Source organism: Herpailurus yagouaroundi, unplaced genomic scaffold, assembly GCF_014898765.1.
Source record: "Herpailurus yagouaroundi ecotype Mexico unplaced genomic scaffold, PumYag 142, whole genome shotgun sequence".
In the NCBI taxonomy this organism is placed as follows: Eukaryota; Metazoa; Chordata; class Mammalia; order Carnivora; family Felidae; genus Herpailurus; species Herpailurus yagouaroundi.
Window position 1 is genome coordinate 53367727 of NW_024412397.1, and position 23710 is coordinate 53391436.

At 37.7% G+C, this 23710-nt stretch overlaps 1 pseudogene; it reads right to left on the minus strand.

Moving 5' to 3' along the window:
* Window positions 1-20008: 20008 nt before the first annotated feature.
* Window positions 20009-20751, minus strand: LOC121032667 (uncharacterized protein C12orf31 homolog; annotated as a pseudogene).
* Between the last annotated feature and the right edge of the window lie 2959 nt (window positions 20752-23710).

Here is a 23710-nt window from a genome sequence, read left to right on the forward strand (position 1 = left end):
AGAGGCAGAGCCTAGCTGAAGAAATAAATTAGTAGGAGTTAAGCAAATAGATATTTAAAGCCATGAATCTGGATCACATCACCAAGGGAGAGTGAGGATGGACAAAGAAGATGGTCAATTACTGAGCCCCAGGGTTCCCCAACATTTTAACATTGAGATGATTTACTAGAAAATATCAGGGAGCTAGAAACCCAACAAAATAATTATGACCATTCTCTCTGAATTCCTGTCTACACATCCTTTTATGCCCAAACTTATATTCCCTCTTATTAACTTATTTGTGCCCAAAAATCATATTGCACAATTTTACCATTTATCTTATTCATCAGTCTTTCTTACGATATTTTCCAAAACCCAAACTGCCTCCCACTCTCTGAAAGAAAACATTTGCTGCCATCAATTACTCTCAAATGGATATGCCACAAGACATTATTATAAAAGTTCATATCTTTCTCCAGTGGCTATTTAAAAGGAGGAAATGATCATTCCTATGTATAGTTTCTTGTGTGTGTGTGTGTGTGTGTGTGTGTGTGTGTGTGTACACAGCTGATATTTATTAAGTGTTTCCTAGGTGCCAGTCATCCTATTAAACACATTACATTTATACATTATCATAATACTTTCACAAAAATCTCATAAACTAAGTACTATTATTATCCCCATTTCAGACATAAGGAAAATGAGGCTTTCAAATGTTAAATTAACTTGCCAAACTTATCTGCTAGCCTGGTTAACAGGAACTGAACCTAGTTTCACTATAGAACTTCTGCTCTTTAAACTTTTGCCCAGAGTTTGCAAACTGACTGCCAATCCAGGAGATGGACTTGAGCCCATACAGCTCTTTTTTGGGGGCTACATGGTGGTTTGAAAAAAGAAATGTACTTTAAGGGGCGCCTGGGCGGCTCAGTCAGTTAAGCATCCAACTTCAGCTCAGGTCATGATTTCACCATTCATAGTTTGAGCCCCGCATCAGGCTCACTGCTGTCAACACAGACCCTGCTTCAGATCCTCTGTCCCCCTCTCTGCCCCACCCCTCTACCGCTCTCTCTCTCTCTCAAATAAATGAAAACATTTTTTAAGAAATTTTAAAAAAGAAATGTGCTTTAATGCCTTTTGGAGGTATGCATGTTCACTACCTCACAGCCCACACCAGCGCTCATAGCCTTCATCCTCCCCCTTCATCATGTACTTTACCTAATGCACCAAATACATTTGAGCTATTGATACTTGCTCTACTATACTACTTCCTTTCATCCTTAACAGGTGTGACATGACTATAGGGTCCAGAACACATATTTTCATTCTTTCACATTCACACACACACTACCACCACCACCACCATCACCACCACCAACAACAACACTATCAGGAAAAGTACATATAAGTTTTAATTTCCATCACTAATATTTTCCCCTTTGGTGGTCATTCATAGTGCCTAAGATTTATCTCTGCAAAGTTAATTCAAATCCAATTTCTGCAATGTAGGGACAACTTGTTTCTTGCATAAAAGCATAGGACTATGCCCTGCGCGTGTTCCATAACAGTGGGAATCCATCCTCCAAGAGATGCATCATCTCATAATTTGTTTGATATTGTCATACCTCTTACCTCTGAGCAGTAGCCTAGGACACATTTTTATGTTCTAAGTGCTAGTGGATTAAAATCATTTTTGTTTTTAAATGGAAAAGACTCTGCTGATATGTGTTGCCTTATGAACTCATTCTTAATTGCACATCCATTATACATTCAGCACATAAGAATAGTTTCCTAAATTACTTGTATCAGGAGCTAACATATTTCTTTGATTATTTCTGGCTCTTGAGTACTAGAAAGGGAATTATGGTTTTGTCTCCTTTTTTGGATTTGGAGGGGAAAATCTGAGTTCTGTATGTATCTTTTGTTGTTGTTTCCTTAAAGAAAGTAAAAAGACACTTGAACAAAGGCCATATTGAAATCCTGTTTGCTGTAAAAAGAAATGATGAAAAATGTCAGTTATTTGTGGATCAAATATCTTGGGAATATTATCGTAGCAAGGTATTAAAACCACTTTTTCAGAAGCTACTCTGTATTGCCAGTTCCAACAGAGCAGAAATAAAGACAGGTGCTGAGCACTAAATTGGGCCAGCTGCGTTACCCATCTAATGGGCTGATGTTTGCACCTGGGGCAGTGAAAGCGTGCACAGCTATTAACCCCTATGGGTTTTTTTTTCTTTCTGACAGAAGGGTTGAATTTCTCTTCCCTTTATACATTTATACACAAAAGATGATTTTAGCCTTAAACCAAAGAGTCACCTATTACATGTTTAATGATTCAATTCACTAATTAGAACACCAGGACTCATTCTCATTTAAAATTTATTAAACACTTTAAAGAAATTTAAAAAAATCAATACACTCTGCCAACTTTCTACACATGGTAACAAATATAATTCAGAGTAATTCTAGTAATATAGAGCTATTACTATTATTCCCACTTCACACATGAGGAAACTCAGAGAACTAAGTCACCTTCCCAAGATCACACAGCTGCAAGTGATAATGGAAAATAGATTCCAACTTACACCTTATCATTCCAAATCCCATATTCTTTCCATGGCTCTCCTTGTTTGTGGTTTGCCCTGATATTGGTGATGAAAATCACTAAACAGCTGCCCACTGTATCAACACTCACAGTCAACAATCTGCACTAGAAATGTGTTAGGAGAATGGAAAATGCTGTACTTGTCATCTGACAACCTTTCCTTAGTCAGTCTATGGATATGAAAAGCTCCAACAATTCCTAAATTGCTAGGACAGTTTTCCCATGGAACACTAGCTCTGCAGGGTGTTACACATAGAGAGGTTTTGTGAACACATTTCCTTTCCTTCTAGAATTTTCACTATGCTAGTGTGTCCCATTATTCTCGCAGAAAAGGGTATAATACAAAGTGTTTTCCAAGTATATTCCATCACAGAACTCATTTTATAGACTAACTGGATAGATCAGTGAACAATGGATGATCTTAGATCCATTGTTCTTGTAAATCTCTGCAACTCACTAAATTCTGGAGAATTTATCCTAGGAAGCATCTCTCTTAGCTTCAGAATACATTGTTTAGGACAGTTGGTAATAAATTTACAGAGATCACTCTCCCAAAATTTGGTATAGAACAAAAATATAAACAGATTCAAAAACAGCTCAGAACAAATTTATTAATGGCATATTTACCATAATTTACTAAGGGAAACTTACCAACAGAATGGTACAACTTAACATCTGTGCAGATATCAGAGTTATCACTTAGTCTGTTTCCACCCTGCCCCTATGTGCCACTCTCTGAGAGAGTGTCCCAGGTTGTATGGTCCAAGCCTGACCCAGGATGACAGCCCTTGTGTTCTTAACTCAAATTTACTTCGGGGTGGCACCCAGCACTGTATTCATTCTTGTTAGCGTGAAGAGATGAACTCAAGGCTCAAAAATAATTGTGTTTAGAGGAGGAGCCAAGATGACAGAACAGCATGGAAGTTTTTGTGTGTCTTGCATCCATGAAATACAGCCAGACCAACACTAAACCATTCTGCACACCTAGAAAATTGATCTGAGGATTAACACAACAATCTGCACAGCCTGAACCACAGAATTCAGCAGGTACATGGGGCAGAGAAGTGAACTTGGGGAAAGAGAAGCTGAAGAGGGCAGAGAGCCTCTTTTGCATGCAGAGAGGGGGGGAGGGGAGAATACGAGAAAAGCAAAAAGCAGCTGGAGAGAAAGTAGAAAAGTGGAAACAGCTGCAGGGACTGAGCTAAAAAGGGATAAAGGAGAAGGTTTAAATTCCATTAAGACTATAAACATGGGGAGCACAGAGTCTGAAACTCCGCAGCTCTGTACCTTGTGGTGCTCTGGTGAGAAGGACGAATCCCCAGGAGAAGAGCGGAGTCCAGGGTTCTTCAGGCCACATGGGGAGAGGCAGTTACCCTACTCGGAGGACACCTGGTAGAGGCTGTGTGGATCCCCTAAGGCAAGGCCGCAGTGGACCCGGGAGACCCACATTTGCTGATGCTGGAACAAGGTTAAGGGTGAAGTCTGGTGCCAGATGTGTGTTGTGATTTTCCATAATCCCTGAAACGCTGCTACACTATCTCATGAACTTTTTCTGGGGTGGACTGGCATCTGGCTGCAGTCTCTGGGCATTGGCAGCAGCACAGTCCCACAGATGATCCTGGGTACAGCCAGCACCCAGCCATTGCTCTGTGAGACCCTCCTGGGGCAGAACAGGTCAAAGCCGCAGTCCCTCAGAAGTAAGGTATCAGGGAAAACAGCCACATCTGAGACAGATATCAGGAGGGAGGTGCTGCCTGGGGCTTGGTCATGGACTGTGTAAAAGCGGGGAGTGGTTGGAAGCTGAAGACAAAGGATGGGTGTGTGATTGCTGATCAGGGACAACAGAGTTCTGATACTAGAGACTGGGTAGCTGGGTGACGCCATTTTCACCGCTCCCACGCATGCGCATATGCACCAACAAGCACCACAAATCCACTCCAGTAAGCTAAGCAGTGCCATCTAGCGGAGAACGAAGTCATTACACTGAGCCCGCACAACTGGGCCAACCTCACTCTTCAGGAACACAAATCTCTGCCAACTTAGTTTATGTACTATGAAGTGCTTCATAGTTTGACTTCTAGGGGAAACGAAGTAAATTTAGTCATATTTCAGTCTGTCGATCCATCCATTCAATTTTCTTTCTTTTTTCTTTTTTCTCTTTTTCATTTTTCTTTTTCTTGAATACAGAAACAGGAAAAGTTCATTTTTATTATCAATTTTTATTAAAAATATTTTTCTTTAATTTTTTTCAACTATATTTTTTACTTTTGTGTAAATTTTTTCAAATTCTACTTGCATCATTTCAATTTAGTCTACTTCAGGGTATTCATTCAAATTTTCAAACTATTTGCTTTTCTTTTTTCTTTCCCCTTTTTTCTCTACTCTATCAAGCCCCTTTCAACACCCAGACCAAAACACACCTAGGATCCAACATCATTTATTTGATTTTTTTGTGTGTTTGTTTTTCATTTTTTAATTTTAATGTTTTTTTAATTTTAATTCTTTTACCTCATTAATTCCTTTTCTCCCTTTACAATGACGAAATGAAGGAATTCACCCCAAAAGAAAGAGCAGGAAGAAACGACAGCCAAGGACTTAACAACACAGATACAAGCAAGATGTCTGAACCAGAATTTAGATTCACGATAATGAGAACACTAACTGGATTCGAAAATATATTAGAATCCTTTCTGTGGAGATAAAAGAAGAAAAAGCTACTCAGGATGAAATTAAAAATGTATAACTGAGCTGCAATCTCAAATGGAGGTCACGGGAGCAAGGATGGTTGAGGCAGAAAAGAGAGTCACCGATATAGAGAACAAACTTATGGAGAATAATGAAACAGGAAAAAAGACAGAGATTAAGGCAAAAGAGCACAATTTAAGAATTAGAGAAACCAGTGCCTCATTAAAAAGGAACCACATCAGAATCATAGGGGTCCCATAGGAGGAAGAGAGAGAAAAAGGAGTAGAAGGGTTATGTGAGCAAATCATAGTGGAAAATTTTCCTAACTTGGGAAAGGCACAGATATCAAAATCCAGGAAACACAGAGGACTCCCATTAGATTCAACAGAAACCAACCATCAACAAGGCATACCATAGTCAAATTGACAAAATACTCAGGCAAGGAGGAAATCATGAAAGCAGCAAGGGAAAAAAAGTCCTTAACCTACAAGGAAAGACAGATCAGGTTTCCAGCAGACCTATCCACAGAAACTTGTTAGACCAGAAAGGAGTGGCAGGATATATTCAATGTGCTGAATAAGAACAATATGCAGCCAAGAATTCTTTATCCAGCAAGGATGTCATTCAAAATAGGAGAAATTAAATTTTCCCAGACAAACAAAACTTAGAGGAGTTCATGACAACTAAACCAGCCCTGAAAGAAATTTTAAGGGGGTCATTCTGAAGGGAGAAAAGACAAAACAAAAAACAAACAAACAAACAAACAAAAAACACCAAAAGCAACAAGACTAGAAAGGACCAGAGAACACCACCAGAAACTCCAACTCCACAAGAAACATAATGGCAATAAACTCATCACTTTCAGTACTCACTCTAAACATCAATGGACCAAATGCTCCAATCAAAAGACAGAGGGTAACAGAATGGATAAGAAAACAAGATCCATCTATATGCTGTATACAAGAGACCCACGTTAGACCTAAAGACACCTTCAGATTGAAAGTAAGGGGATGGAGAAACATCTGTCATGCTAATGGTCAACAGAAGAAAGCCACAGTAGCCACACTTATATCAGACAATCTAGACTTTAAAATAAAGGCTATAATAACAGATGAAGAAGGGCATTATATCATAACTAAGGGGTCTATCCACCAAGAAGACCTAGCAATTGTAAACATTTATGCGCCAAATGTGAAAGCACCCAAATGTATAAATCAATGAATCATAAACATAAAGAAACTCATTGATAGTAATACCATAACAGTAGGAGACTTCAACACCCCACTCACAGCAATGGACAGATCATCTAATCAAGAAAATCAGCAAGGAAACAATGCTTAGGGACATTTCATCATGAACCAGCGGAATATACATTCTTCGCCAGTGCACATGGAACGTTCTCCACAATAGACCACATACTGGGACATAAATCAGCCCTCAACAAGTACAAAAAGATCGAGATCATACCGTGCATATTTTCAGACCACAATGCTCTGAACCTTGAAATCAACCACAAGAAAAAACTTGGAAAGATAACAATACTTGGAGACTCAAGAACATCCTACTAAAGAATGAATGGGCTGACCAAGAAGTTAAAGAGGAAATTAAAAAAGTACATGGAAGCCAATGAAAATGATAACACCACAACCCAAAACCTCTGGGACACAGGAAAGGTGGTCATAAGAGGAAGTATATAGCAATCCAGGCCTTCCAAAAGAGGGAAGAAAGATCTCAGATACACAACTTAACTTTACACCTTAAAGAGCTGAAAAAAGAACAGCAAATAAAACCCAAAAACAGCAGAAGACAGGGAAGAATAAAGATTAGAGCAGAAAGCAATGCTATCAAAACCAAAAAACAGTAGAACATATCAACAAAACCAGAAGCTGGTTCTTTGAAAGAATTAATGAAATTGATAAACCCCTAGCCAGTTTGATCACAAAGAAAAAAGAAAGGACCCAAATAATAAAATCAAAAATGAAAGAGGAGACCACAACCAACACAGCAGAAATAAAAACAATAATAAGAGAATATTATGAGCACTTATACGCCAGTAAAATGGGCAATCTGGAAGAAATAGACAAATTCCTAGAAACATATACGCTACCAAAACTGAAACAGGAAGAAATAGAAAATTTGAACAGACCCATAACCAGTAAATAAATCAAATTAGTAATCAAAAACCTCCCCAAAAAACAAGAGTCCAAGGCCAGATGGTTTTCCAGGGGAATTCTACCAAACATTTATGGAAGAGTTAACACCTATTCTCTTGAAGCTGTCCCAAAAAATAGAAATGGAAGGAAAACTTCCAAACTCTTTCTGTGAAGCCAGCATTACCTTGATTCCAAAACCAGACAGAGACCCACTAAAAACGAGAACTATAGACTAATTTCCTTCCTGAACATGGATGCAAAAATCCTCAACAAGATAGTAGCCAACTGGATCCAACAACACATTAAAAAAATTATTCACCACGACCAAGTGGGATTTATACGTGGAATGCAGGGCTGGTTCAATATCCACAAAACAATCGATGTGATTCATCACATCAATAAAAGAAAGGACCAGAACCATATGGTCCTCTCAATAGATGCAGAGAAAGCATTTGACAAAATAAAGCATCCTTTCTTGATAAAAACCCTCAAGAAAGTAGGGATAGAAGGTGCATACCTCAAGATCATAAAAGCCATATATGAGCAACCCAACGCTAATATCATCCTCAATGGGGAAAAACTGAGAGCTTTCTCACTGAGGTCAGGAACAAGACAGGGATGTCCACTCTTGCCACAGTTATTCAACATAGTATTGGAAGTCTTAGCCTCAGCAATCAGACAACACGAAGAAGTAAAAGGCATCCAAATTGGCCAGGAGGAGGTCAAACGTTCACTCTTTGCAGATGACATGATACTCCACATGGAAAACCCAGTAGATTCCACCAAAATACTACTAGAACTGATCCATGAATTCAGCAAAGTTGCAGGATATAAAATCATTGCACAGAAATTGGTTGCATTCCTATACACCAACAATGAAACAACAGAAAGAGAAATCAAGGAATCAATACCATTTACAATTGCAAAAAAAACCCCATAAAATATCTAGGAATAAATCTAACCAAAGAGGTGAAAAATCTATACACTGAATTCAATATGCTAGTATCTTACTGAGAATTTTTGCATCCATATTCATCAGGGATATTGGCCTGTAGTTCTCTTTTTTTACTGGGCCTCTGTCTGGTTTAGGAATCAAAGTAATGCTAGCTTCACAGAATGAGTCTGGAAGTTTTCCTTCCCTTTCTATTTTTTGGAATAGCTTGAGAAGGAGAGGTATTATCTCTGCTTTAAATGTCTGGTAGAATTCCCCTGGGAAGCCATCTGGTCCTGGACTCTTATTTGTTGGGAGATTTTTGATAACTGATTCAATTTCTTTGCTGGTTATGGGGCTATTCAAACTTTCTATTTATTCCTGTTTGAGTTTTGGAAGTGTGTGGGTGTTAAGGAATTTGTCCATTTCTTCCAGGTTGTCCAGTTTGTTGGCATATAATTTTTCATAGTATTCCCTGATAATTGCTTGTATTTCTGAGGGATTGTTTCTAATAATTCCATTTTCATTCATGATTTTATCTATTTGGGTCATCTCCCTTTTCTTTTTGAGAAGCCTGGCTAGAGGTTTATCAATTTTGTTCATTTTTTCAAAAAACCAACTCTTGGTTTCATTGATCTGCTCTACAGTTTTTTTAGATTCTATATTGTTTATTTCTGCTCTGATCTTTATTATTTCTCTTCTTCTGCTGGGTTTGGGGTGTCTTTGCTTTTCTGCTTCTATTTCCTTTAGGTGTGCTGTTAGATTTTGTATTTGGGATTTTTCTTGTTTCTTGAGATAGGCCTGGATTGCAATGTATTTTCCTCTCAGGACTGCCTTTGCTGCATCCCAAAGCTTTTGGATTGTTGTATTTTCATTTTCATTTGTTTCCATATATTTCTTAATTTCTTCTCTAATTGCCTGGTTGACCCACTCATTCGTTAGTAGGGTGTTCTTTAACTTCCATTCTTTTGGAGGTTTTCCAGACTTTTTCCTGTGGCTGATTTCAATCTTCATAGCATTGTGGTCTGAAAGTATGCATGATATGGTATCAATTCTTGTATACTTATGAAGGGCTGTTTTGTGACCCAGTATGTGATCTATCTTGGAGAACGTTCCATGTGCATGTGAGAAGAAAGTATATTCTGTTGCTTTGGGATGCAGAGTTCTAAATATATCTGACAAGTCCATCTGATCCAATGTCTCATTCAGGGCCCTTGTTTCTTTATTGATCCTGTGTCTAGATGATGTATCTATTGATCCTGTGTCTAGATGTGTCTATCCGTTGTAAGTGGAGTATTAAAGTCCCCTGCAATTACCACATTCTTATGACCCATCAATAGCACTGCTAGGAATTTACCCAAGGTATACAGGAGTGCTGATGCATAGGGTCACTTGTACCCCAATGTTTATAGCAGCACTCTCAACAATAGCCAAATTATGGAAAGAGCCGAAATGTCCATGAACTGACGAATGAATAAAGAAATTGTGGTTTATATACACAATGGAATACTACGTGGCAATGAGAAAGAATGAAATATGGCCTTTTGTAGCAACATGGATGGAACTGGAGAGTGTGATGCTAAGTGAAATAAGTCATACAGAGAAAGACAGATACCATATGTTTTCACTCTTACGTGGATCCTGAAAAACTTAACAGAAGTCCATGGGGGAGGGGAAGAAAGAAAAAAAAGAGGTTAGAGAGGGAGAGAGCCAAAGCATAAGAGACTTAAAAACTGAGAACAAACTGAGGGTAGATGGGGGGTGGGAGGGTAGATGGAGGGTGGGAGGGAGGGGAGGGTGGGTGATGGGTATTGAGGATGGCACCTTTTGGGATGAGCACTGGGTGTTGTATGGAAAACAATTTGACAATAAATTTGATATTAAAAAAAAGGAAAATCTATACACCAAAAAGTATAGGAAGCTTATGAAAGAAACTGAAGAAGACACAAAAAAAATGGGAAAAGATTCTCTGCTCCTCAATAGGAAGAACAAATATTGTTAAAATGTCAATACTACCCAAAGCAATCTACATATTCAATGCAATCCCTACCAAAATAACACCAGTATTCTTCACAGAGCTAGAACAAACAATCCTAACATTTGTATGGAACCACAAAAGACCCTGAATAGCCAAAGCAATCTTGAAAAAGAAAACCAAAGCAGGAGGTATCACAATTCCAGACTTCAAACTATACTACAAATCTGTAATCATTAAGACAGTATGGTACTGGCACAAGAACTGACACTCAGGTCAATGGAACAGAGAATCCAGAAGTGGACCCACAAACATATGGCCAACTAATCTTTGACAAAGCAGGAAAGAATATCCAATGGAAAAAAAGACAGTCTCTTCAGCAAGTGGTGCTGGGAAAACGGAAGTGACACACAGAAAAATGAACCTGGACCACTTTCTTACACCACACACAAAAATAAACTCAAAATGTATGAAAGACCTCAATGTAAGACAGGAAGCCATGAAAATCCTAGAAGAGAAAGCAGGCAAAAACCTCTTCGCTCTTGGCTGCAGCAACTTCTTACTCAACACATCTCCGGAGGCAAGGGAAACAAAAGCGAAAATGAACTACTTGGACCTCATCAAAATAAAAAGCTTCTGCACAACGAAGGAAACAATCAGCAAAACTAAAAATCAACCGACACAATGGGAGAAGATATTTGCAAATGACATATCAGACGAAGGGTTAGTATCCAAAAATCTATAAAGCACTTATCAAACTCAACACCCAAAAAACAAATAATCCAGTGAAGAAATGGACAAAAGACATGAATAGACACTTCTCCAAAGAAGACATCCAGATGGCCAACCAACACATGAAAACATGCTCAACTTCACTCATCATCAGGGAAATATAAATCAAAACCACAATGAGATACCACTTTACACCTGTCAAAATGGGTAACATTAACAACTCAGGCAACAACAGATGTTGGCGAGAATGCGGAGAAAAAGGATCTCTTGTGCACTGCTGGTGGGAATGCAAGTTGGTGCAGCCACTCTGGAAAACAGTATGGAGTTTCCTCAAAAAAATTAAAAATAGAACTACCCTTTGACCCAGCAACTGCACAACTAGGTATTTATCCAAGGGATACAGGTATGCTGTTTCGAAGGGACACATGCACCCCAGTGTTTATTGCCAATGTATGGAAAGAGCCCAAATGTCCATTGATGGATGAATAGATAAAGAAGAGATGGTATATACATACAATGGAGTATTACTCGGCAACTCAAAAGAATGAAATCTTGCCATTTGCAACTACGTGGATGGAACTAGAGGGTATTATGCTAAGCGAAATTAGTCAGTCAGAGAAAGACAAATATCATATGACTTCACTCATATGAGGACTTTAAGACACAGAACACATGAACATAAGGGAAGGGAATCAAAAATAATATGAAAACAGGGAGGAGGACAAAACAGAAGAGACTCTTAAATATGGAGAACAAACAGAGGGTTACTGGAGGGGTTGTGGGAGGGCGGAATGGGCTAAATGGGTAAGGGGCATTAAGGAATCTACTCCTGAAATCACTGTTGCACTATATGCTAATTTGTATGTAAATTAAAAAATAAAATTAAAAAAATAATTGTCTTTATATTTAGATTTATCTACATTTAGAATGTCTCTCCAAATCTCATTATATTCTTTTGAACTAATAGTTATTATTTTTCCTTATTTTCTTTCAGTGACAAACAAAAAATTAAAAATTAGAAAGTAATATTGTATAAGAAATATTTTATAAAACTCCCTTCTTACCCTGAAATGAATTCCATAGATAATCTTACCTGTATATACATAATCTTTGAAAATAAAACCAACCTAATATCTAAATGGTAGTATAAACGAGAGATAATACTTTATAATGAATTCATATGAATGTCAACATATAAATGCCAAAGGATTGCAGTATTTCAGGGTATAAAGAATCCTGACTCCTACCAACTAAAGAATAGTAGCCCACCTTCACTGTGACAGCTCAAAACATGTCCTCTCCTTTTGAGAATGCCTTCTACGCATCCATTTCCTCCCCATTTAAAAACAGTATATTAAAGAAATTTAAATAGAAAGCAATGTGTTCCAATTACTTCCTTAAAAGATCACTCTGGCTGTTGTGTGGAGAATGAACCAGGAAGGGACAAGAGAGGAAACAGCACGAACAGCACAGAGGCAATACAATGACCTGAGCAAAAGATGTTACATTCATGCTACTGACAACCAAATCTCCAGTCAGTCCATTCCCTGTGTCTAGATGTCTCTATATTAATAAGCTGGTAATATGTGAAATATTTTAATCGTCAAATTAAATTTTAGAATCCCCCTCATTCTCTCACAACACACTAGCATATCCAATTTTGTCAGCATATCAATTGTACATATCTCTTCTGCAGCACCTCTCGAATTTTTGTTTTTTTTTTTTTTTATATCCAATCCCACTGTTTTTCCATCTGGAAAAAATGACAGCCTCTTAGTTAGCCTATACCTTGTATCTCCAGTTGGAATTCACTCTATAAGCAGCTTCTGGAACAATCTCTCTCAAATGCCAACATCTACACATCATCCACTCTTTGAAACACTGTCTTATTCTGGAATTGAAAGACTGACTGGAGCCTTCACCTGGCCTGGGATGGCCATGGAACACATGGTGGACCAAACTCATTGTCAAGGTATCCTACCCATGTAAGTTATCATTCTAATGCAACATCTTTCCCATTCCTCCTCTCCATTGCCAAGTCATATTTTGCAATTCCTTACAAAGAAATTGAGAGATTTAACCACCATCCCCAGCATTCTGAGAAAACAAAAACAACTTGTTTCTCTCCTCTTAAATGATACACACACACACACACACACACACACACACACACAGGTTCTCAGTAAATGATAAATTCACCTCAAATGTTAAAATAAGGCTACAAAAAGATGACATACAGGAGTATAAAATGAAAACCTTAGTTATTTTTTGTGGATTTAAGATTTTTCATGACTTTGCAAATCACCTGATCATTCTACGGTGGAACATCAGTTTAAATATTCCATGAAGCAATAATGCAGTGCAACTCTGAAGCACTGATTCCAAAGTCAAATTATTTGTGTTCAAATCTCAGAAACATCATTTACTACCTGTAAGAATTTAGGCAAGTTAAACTCTCTGTGCCTTAATTTCCTCAACTGTTTAATGAATAGCAATAGTATCAACTTCACAAGATTATTCCGATGAGTGAATGACTTGTTGCATATAAAACATTTGAAGTGATACTGGACACATAGTAAACATTTCTCAAGTATTAGCTATTATTAATACAGCAAAGTTTACCCCTAAAATGCTTATAAATATATCCATAGACAGATACCATTATTTTATGAGATTAATAGCCTTTTCTCAATAAAGATATGAGGCTTAGCAGTTATATATAACATTTAACACTACCAAAAAAAAAACTTACTAATTAGAAACAAGTCACAGACTCTAAAAATAAAGGGAAGGTGTAAAAATAATCAGGTTCCATTTATTACTTCTCATGTGATAGTTGTGACACTTTTCAATGGCTATGAAATAGGCCTACTGAAATCTTTTAGAAAAGCTGAGTTCTCAATGGTATGCTTCTTATGAAATCCTAATTTTATTTTATTGATGGCCACCCTAGGAACTTTAATTTTCGTTGATATCACCAAGAAATTGCAGTGCTAAGGTTCCTTCCCTTTCCGATCAGAAATTAAGACTGAGAGAAATTGATTTCTCACTATTTTCCAAGTAGGTTACTCTCTCCAGAATTAAAAGAATACCTTTTTTATCCCACCATTAAAACATATTTCAGTAAATGGATATCAATAGAACATGCAGTTATAAAAAGGAAAAAAAAAAAACATTTTGACCAAAACCCTAGAATGTTAACTACAAAGAAAATTCCAGAGATAGGCTCTCTATATAATAAATGCATTAGTATTTGTGTTTGTATATAACAAAACAAAACTTTATGTGGATTGATGCTTTCCTTGGCTCTTTAAGAACACATCACAATCAGAAAGAAAAGATAAAGGGAAAAGGCATTATCAGATATGTCCCAAATTCCTTTTACTGAAGTGGCAGACAATGAAAAGCCATCATGTAACCTTGTGCAAGAAGTACATTTTGTAGCATAATTCCCGAGTCAAAGCAGAGGGAACATTTGAATTCACATCTTCAACTACCAACCACAAAAAACAAAGCAGACTTACTTCTGTTCCCTAATGTTCAATCATTTGTCCTAACTTCTCTCTGGTGTCTGGGAGTCTACCAGTGATGCCTCATCACTTTCCCAGCTTCCACTGAGGTCCTGGACACTTCTCAGAGATAACAGCCACTCTGAAGAACCCAAGGAGAGGTAGGACATCTCTAAAGGATGCCAGCAGAGGCATGATCAGTTCATCAGCCACTTTTCTATGTTTCAGAACTCAGCAGTGAGAGGTCTGAGCTCTACACAGGTCTGGTAAAGTTCTGCTTGAAAACTCTCTGGTTTCCAAGAAAACTGTGGCCAATTCCCCCCAAAACAGAACTACTCTCAGGGAAGAACTCACACCTCCAGTCTAGCTCAGACTCTGCCCTATAGTGGATTCTTCTCCTTCTATGAATTTCTTCAGCAAGTGCTTTCAAATTGCAAATGTGGCCTTGCATTAATGCCTAAAGGGCAATATCTTGTCAGAGAAATTGTAAATGCCTCTCATGTCAGGGATGTTTCTTATATATCCCTTTGAAGACCAACATATGCATGTACTAAACCAATAATGAATGAATGAATGAATAAATGAATGAAGTTATTTGGGAGGAAGGAGGAGCTTAACTAGCACAGACTCATTCCCTACATTTCTGCGGTTCACTAAAACATCTTTATATATTAGTCTCTGTTAAATCAAATTATTTTAAATGTCTTGAACTCATTCATTCAATATTTAGTGCCTGCTCTTCAAGGGGAGGAATGCAATAGAAGGAAGAGACAGAGTCCAGGTCATGGAGACTGTCATACATCAAACTAAAGAACAGGAGGATCTTGTCTTTAATAGGTTGGAAAGTCACTGGGGAATTTTTGCATGGTTACAATGGTCGGTTTTGCTTTATAGATAGAACTCTCTACTGACAATGTGAAATGTGTATTTGAAGGGCAAGACAGGAAGCATAGATAGATGCAGGACACCAGGAGAGAAATAATGAGGACTTCAACTAGGGCGATAGTCTTAATGATGTAGAAATGGGAACAGATGTAAGATACAAAATAGATACAATTTGGTGACCGACTGTTGAGGATCAAAATTGAAGAATGACAGTCAGGTTTCTAACTTGGATAAGTAGGTGGTAATGGTTTAGAAATATATGATTGGCTTCCCTTCAGACAAGAACCCTAGATTTTTCTCATGCTTCTTTCATAATACTCATCACCCTAAAAATGCTATATGTGTCTTTCCTGTGTGCCTATAATCTGCAAGAGGTTGTGGGCCATGCTGTGGTATTAATCATTGTCTGTTACCTGGTACAGACACCAGTACATGTTAGATGCTTAAGATATACTCTTTGAATTAAAATTGGCATACTAATTTGAGATGAGTCGTATATATCTAGGAAGATCATTTGAAAAAAAAAGCCACTTCATACTTTTCTACCTCTGAGCCTACCAAGTCAACTTTACCAGTACAAACTGTATTCTGTATCACTATTTATCAGAAACAAAATTCCATAGTCTAATTTAACATTTCCATGGTTCAGCAGACCTTGCTGTCAAAAAAAGTCTTCCTAAATATGGTGCAAAATCATGGTTTCCATTTAAGTCATAATTGTATTTCATGAAACAAATATGTTAGTTTTTTTTAAGCTGTTCCTTCACATGAGTCAAAAAAGGTTTGAAAGAAGACATACCTCCATGAAGAAAAAGTGAAAGCTGGTATCAAGCTGTTGGCTGAGTACACAAAATTTTATTTTCCTTAAAAATAAATTTCTAGGGACGTCTGAGTGGCTCAGTCAGTTAAGCACCCGACTTACGCTCAGGTCATGGTCTCACAGCTGGTAAGTTCAAGCCCCACATGGAGCTCCATGCTGACACCTCAGAGACTGGAGCCTGCTTTGGATTCTGTATCTCCCTCTCTTTCTGCCCCTCGCCTGCTTGCGCTCTCTCTCTCTCTCTCTCTCTCTCTCTCTCTCTCTCTCTCACTCTCTCTCTCTCTCTAAGAAATAAATAGACATTAAAAATTTTTTAAGATAAATAAATATATAAAACCATGATAGTCACATGGTCTTTGAAATCCTAACAGTCTGGCCTTAATATTCTCCTAGGTAATAGAAAATAATATTGTTCTTTGCTTTTTTGTGAAGTTAAGCATTAATCACTGGGCCAGTGTAAATCTAATAACATTACGTGCCTAATATACAGATCCTTAATATTTGCTTTCTTGTGGATTAATAGAATTTGAACCAGAATTCCAACAGGAAACGGGTGGCACACTTGAAATAGGCTAATTTGACAAGTTTATTTACAACGGGATTAATTATAAAGGCAATGCTATCAAGGAACTACAATATACAGGAAAATCACCCAGGGCTATTATAGCCTGACTATGATTATCCCTACACCAGAATGAATGTGGGAAGCAGTGGTTACTGGAATCTGAAGGGAGAAAGCCAAGTAGGGAATAATCCCTCGAGAGGACCAGAGACTTCTGTGGAGAGAGACAGCCTCACAGTAGGAAATCCAGGGGGAAAATACCCGGTCAGCTCTCCCCTCCTTTTTCTCTTTTACCAGATCTCTCTACTGGTCAAACGCATCTGAAGACAAAGGGAGTGGGAGCCATACAAGTTAGCCTCCTGAGGCCTAGAACAGAGTGCAGAAAAGTAGAAAGTTGATTTGAGGGACAAATAGAAGGTATCAGATCAGAGTTACCCTTTTGAACTTTTCTACCTAGAAAAGACTACCTTTTTCCATTTTCCAGGGCCCAAACTGTTTTCCATGACCTCTCTCTTGCAGAGGAGAATTTTTCCCAAGTTTACATTTAAATCTCTAAGTATACAGCTGTCAACAAACCCTGTGTTCCTCTAGCATAGCAACAGAAAATCTAAAAGATGAATGCAGTTCTAGAACATTGGGGAAACAAGTACAGAGAAAGTACAAAGTAAAACACCCAGTAAAACTGTAAATAAACATTCCAGGAATTACATGCAAAAAGTTCTATAGAATCTTTTTGAAATTTTTTAGAATTTAGGGATGGCTTCATGATTTGCATCTCATGCATACAAACACAAACATCAGGACCTATGACACTAAAAGCATCCTCCTTTTCTCTCTTTTTGGAGATCTAAAATCTGCCTATCTGTGGAACTGTACTTCAACAGTCCCTTTTATCTAAATGCTTAGATATGTCCTCAAATAGTACTATTTCTTTTTTTTTTTTCAACGTTTATTTATTTTTGGGACAGAGAGAGACAGAGCATGAACGGGGGAGGGGCAGAGAGAGAGGGAGACACAGAATCGGAAACAGGCTCCAGGCTCTGAGCCATCAGCCCAGAGCCTGATGCGGGGCTCGAACTCACGGACCGCAAGATGGTGACCTGGCTGAAGTCGGACGCTTAACCGACTGCGCCACCCAGGCGCCCCAAATAGTACTATTTCAACCTGAAAAACATCATTATTGCTTTCTACTGCTTAACAATAGTACAATTTTTTGTCTTTTATGTTCGTTTACGACAATATGTCCAAAGGTGTTAGACTCCCATTCAGCACTTTCTTGACTATTTGATATGTGTACGAGAGAGCACAGCACTTAGTAAGTGCATAAAATTAGTATAATAGTAACAGTTAGCTGTTGCTCTTATTTGTTTCTCTTTTGAAGATATAGTATATTTTTTCAAAGCATGGTTTCAGAAATGTACTCTTTAGCGTGAGGTTACAATCAAATTTCTGTCTCACAATAGGTACTGCCATGAATGTAAATGTTAACAACAATAACAACCAAAAAAAGTTTCTACATTCCCCTGGTGAATATCTTAAAGTTTAGGATAAAGACATTAAAATTCAATGAACCAAAGAGATTCTAGGTAAAGCCATACTGGCAAAGACTCTAAAATCAACCCCCCAAGGAGGAAACAAAAAAGAGAGAAGAGAGAAGCAAACCCTAAGAGACTATAGAGAACAAACTGAGGGTTGCTGGAAGGCAGGTGGGCAGGGGGATAGGCTAAATGGGTGATGGGCATTAAGGAGGGCAGTTGTGTTGAGCATTCGGTGTTTTATGTGAGTGACGAATCACTAAATTCTACTCCTGAAACCAATATTACACTATATGTTAACTAACTAGAATTTAAATTCAAATGTGGGGAAAAAAGAAAAAGTAAGAAAATAAATAAAACCAACCCCCAATATAGTTATTTATTCATTTATTTATTGGAGCATTACATCCTGTTTCTTCCCAAAAGAAATAAAATGCTTCACTGTCATTTCCTCCTTATTTTCCCAATCTTTCCTTAGATTAGAAACTGACAGTTTAGATCACGCTCTGTCAGAGCACTGAAACCACAGCACAGCCATATGTTATTTAAAGACCTGGATTTTATTCACCTTAGGTAAAGTTGACTGAAGTGCAAGAGCCTGATTTATATCACTGGGCTGCCAGCGGGATAGGGATCACAGCCCCTGCCTCCCATTGTGAACAAGATCTATAAAGGAAGCTGAGCCTCTATTTTTCTACCAGAGCACTCATTTTACACAGTGCCAAGTGACAGAATTTTCAGGAGCAAACCTTCAGCAATAAAACATGAGAGTCTCTCTAACTGGCTTAGAGATAACTAGTCAAAAGATAGTAAATATAAGAAACAAAGGAAAAAAAAAAAGTTACAAACAGAGAGGGAGGGAGGCAAACCATAAGAGACTCTTAAATACAGAGAACAAACTGAAGGTTGATTGGTGGGGGGAGGAGGGGGATGGGTAATGGGCATCTAGGAGGGCGCTTGCTGGGATGAGCACTGCGTGTTGTATGTAAGCGATGAATCACAGGAATCTACCCCCAAAACCAACCAAGAGCACACTGTATACACTGTATGTTAGCCAACTTGATAATAAATTAAATATTAAAAAAAAAAGTTCAGGCATGACTTCTCTCAAAAAATGTCTGTTACTTTGAACTTGATATTGCTAATGCCACTTAGAAAGACAGGCATATTGGTTAAACTCTCACTTGAAATGCAAGTTTAAAATGTTTATCTCAAGTCGCTATTTCATAAGAATTTCATAATCAACCTATCTTTATACTCATGGTTTTCATCGTTAACAGTGCTATTTTAAAATATGACAATCCTCTGACCAGAGGCTATACTAGCCACTCTGCCTTAACCAGTACTCTACTACACTGATTACATTATCACCCTGAATGTAAGTGCTGTCCAAGGACCTTTAAGGAAGGACTTCTATCAACTTCTTTTATTATTAAAGGTATCAAACTAAATTATACAAGTCCCACTTCTAGTTAGAGCACAGAAAATCATAAAGGAATATTGCTCTTGCCATAACAAGAATACACCAGCTAAACTAAAAATTTGGCTCCCCTTTTCTTTTTTTTTTTTTTTTTTTTTTACTCATCAAAGAAAATATTTTATGCAAGTTCCCAAAACAAATTTGAGGAGTTAAGTTGGGTCTGAATTGAAGAAAAAGGCCAAGTTAAGTCTGGAAACAAAGTTTTAATTTGGTGGAAGTTGAAATTGATGTATATACATTCTAATCAAAGACTTGTCCCATGTAGGATTTTTCAAGTTTTTAAGAGTCTACCAGACCAAACCCTTCATTGCCTTTGCTGCTTTTGCTTTGCTTTTCCCCTTACCTTTTCTCACTTTGCCTTCAGCTTTTTCCTTTGTCTCTGGTTCATCCATACGGGGTAGAAGACTCTTTGTTTCTCTTAATACAAGTCTCCAAATTCATGTCATCTTTTTCATCTTGCACTATGCACTGAGTTTTCTCTTGACAGTGTTTCGGTACCACCACAGTTGCTATCTCTTGAACATCTTTCATTAAAACATCACTATATACTTTAAGAATACTTTTAAGTCTGCTATGCTCCTTTGGGGCATTCTTTTTTCTCTTTTCAGCACCCATCTTCCTTTTCCACTTACTCCACAAGCTTTTTGCCATATTTTACCTGGAACGCAGGAAACTCAGAAACTTAGAGACTGCACACAGTCCACACTGACCGGAAGCCTCCACACTTCCACCCTCTGGGCAGCATCTTCCACAGACTCCCCCAAGTATGCTTTAATTTAAAGCCATCAAATAATAATTCACACAATGAAATTAAAATTTCCAGAGGAAAGTGTGAGCCTTTTCTAGGTCAGTAAAGACTGAGACTGCTTTCATAGCTGGGAATATGTCTTATCTGGGGATATAAACAAGTAGAGGAGCTCCTCTCCTATAAGCATTTCTTTGTTTGGACAAAGAAATGGACAAATAAAATTGTATGACTGTAAAAAATAGAAAGATCGTATAAAATCTAGAAGAGTCTCAAATGCAATGCTAATCTTCCTGATCCAACAATTCTTCTCCAATCTTACTAAGCACCAGCTGAGGGCAGAGCTCAAAAGAAGAGAAAGTTTTCACTGACTTCTAGTTCTTGAGTCATAAAGTCTCGCCTGAGGAGTAAAAAACTGAACTCATCCAAAACCTATTTTAAAACAGAGAAGATCTGAAATTAGTTAAAGCTTCAACCTAGCACTGATATAACTCAACTCTATTAAAATAAAAAATATCAAACTTTCACCCTAGCTTCCTTACAAAGGAAACAGCATGCCCTCCAAAGGAAAAAAAAAATCTAGTTCAAGCTTTACTGTGTCTTGTTTTTTCATATAACATCTAGCATACAATAAAAATTAAGAGGGAGATGCCTGGGTGGCTCAGTTGGTTAGGAATCCAACTTCAGCTCAGGTCATGATCTCATGGTTTGTGAGTTCAAGCCCTGTGTCAGGCTCTGTGCTGACAGCTCAGAGCCTGGAGCCTGCTTCAGTTTCTGTGTCTCCCCCTCCCATGCTCATGTTCTGTCTCTCTCTGTCTCTCAATAATAAATAAACATTAAAAAAATTTTTAATTATGAGACATGGGCTAACGCTTGAAAATGTGACCTATAATCAATAGAAGCAGCTCCACAATTGATTAATACGTTGCTATTAAAAGACTTGGATTTTTAAATAATTATTGTAAATATTTAGAGAAAAGGCTGGACAAAATAGGTGATCAGATAGGAATTTCAGCAAAGAAGTAGTCTGCCAAAAAAATTTTGAATATCCTAGAAATTAAAATTTTTTAAGTTGAAATAAAGAATATATTGGATGGGCTTTAAAATATACTGAGCATAGGGGCGCCTGGGTGGCTCAGTCAGTTAAGTGTCCCACTTCGGCTCAGGTCATGATCTCACGGTCCATGAGTTTGAGCCCTGCATCGGGCTCTGTGCTCGGAGCCTGGAGCCTGCTTCAGATTCTGTGTCTCCCTCTCTCTCTGACCCTCCCCCCCATTCATGCTCTGTCTCTCTCTGTCTCAAAAATAAATAAACATTAAAAATATATATATACTGAGCATAGTAAAATAAAGGATCAATGAACTTGTAGATACATGAAAAGAATTAATCTGAAGAATGGGAGATAAAATATTAAAACCAAATAATAACAGCTTGGGTGGCTCAGTTGGTTAAGCATCCAAATTCAGCTCAGGTCATGATCTCATAGTTTATCAGTTCCAGCCCCACAACAGGCTCTGTGCTGATAGCACAGAGCCTGGAGCCCACTTCAAGTTCTGTTCTCCCTCTTTCTCTGCCCCTCCCCTGCCCCTGCTCACCCTCTGTCTCTCTCTTTCTCAAAAACAAACAAACATTAAAAAAAATTAACCAAATAATAACAAAGCACCAGAGACTTGTGAGACAATAACATACATGGAAATTAATCGAAGAAAAATAAAATAGATGGTAAAAGAAGAACTATGAAAAAATGACTATAAAATTTTCAAAATTCATAAAAATCATCAATTCAAAGATTCATGATACTTAGCAAGTGTCAGTCAGAATAAACATAAAGAATACTATACCAGGGAAATCATAAACTGCTGACAATAAAATGTAAATAATTTAAAAAGATATATACATACATATATACACATACATATATTGATAGAATCAGCAGAAATTTGAGAATAGCAAGAACTCATAAATAGTGGAATCCAGATGGCATTTTTTGAATGCTGAAGGCGGGGGTGGGGGGGAGAATCAATCCAGAATCCTACAGAAATTAAGATGAAATGAAGGCATTTTTAAGACAAACCAAAACTGAGAGAATTCATTGCCAACAGACCTATGCCTCAAAAATTACTAAGGGAAGTCATTTGAGCTGAAAAAAATGACCCCATATGAAAAATCAGACCTGCAGAAGGATACATAATTACCAAAGACTATATTTAACATCTTTATAGAAAACTGATTGTTCAAAGCAAAAAATGTCAACAATGTATTATGTGATTTATAACATACATAGAAGAAAACTGTTTGATAGTAATAACACAAAAAATGAGAGTGAGCTAAATGGAATATACCTTTGTACATTTCTTCCATTGTTTGTAAAATGATTTAGTATTAATTTAAGGTAGATTAAAGATTCATTTTTAGGGGCACCTGGGAGGCTCAGTCAGTTAAGTGTCCAACTTTGGCTCAGGTCATGATCTCAACAATTCAGGTCAGGCTCTGGGCTGGTGGTGCAGAGCCTGCTTGGGAATCTTGGGATTTTCTCTCTCTCTCTCTCTCTCTTTCTCTCTCTCTCTCTCTCCCCCATTCTTCCCCCACTTGTGATCTTCTGTGTCTCAAAAATAAACTTAAAAATTTTTAAATAAATTTTTAAAAAAGATTCATTTTATAATTCTTGGAGTAACCAAAAAAAAACTAAGACGTATATAAAAAATCAATAAAGCAAGGGGCGCCTGGGTGGTTCCGTCAGTTGAGCGTCCGACTTCTGCTCAGGTCATGATCTCACGGTTTGTGTGTTTGAACCCCGCGTCCGGCTCTGTGCTAACAGCTCAAAGCCTGGAGCCTCTTCAGATTCTGTGTCTTTCTCTCTCTCTCTGCCCCTCCCCCACTTGTGCGCGCGCGCACGCGCTCTCTCTCTCTCTCTCTCAAAAATAAATAAATAAATGTAAAAAAAATCAATAAAGCAATTAACATTTTTAAATAGTTGATTAAAAGAAGGCAGTAACAAAGAACAACAACAAAAAAAAAAATAGCAAGATAGCAGATACAAAACCAACCATATCAGTAATTATACTATGTATACATGGATAATGACGAATGAAAATTTCAATTTGCCTGGCTATCAAA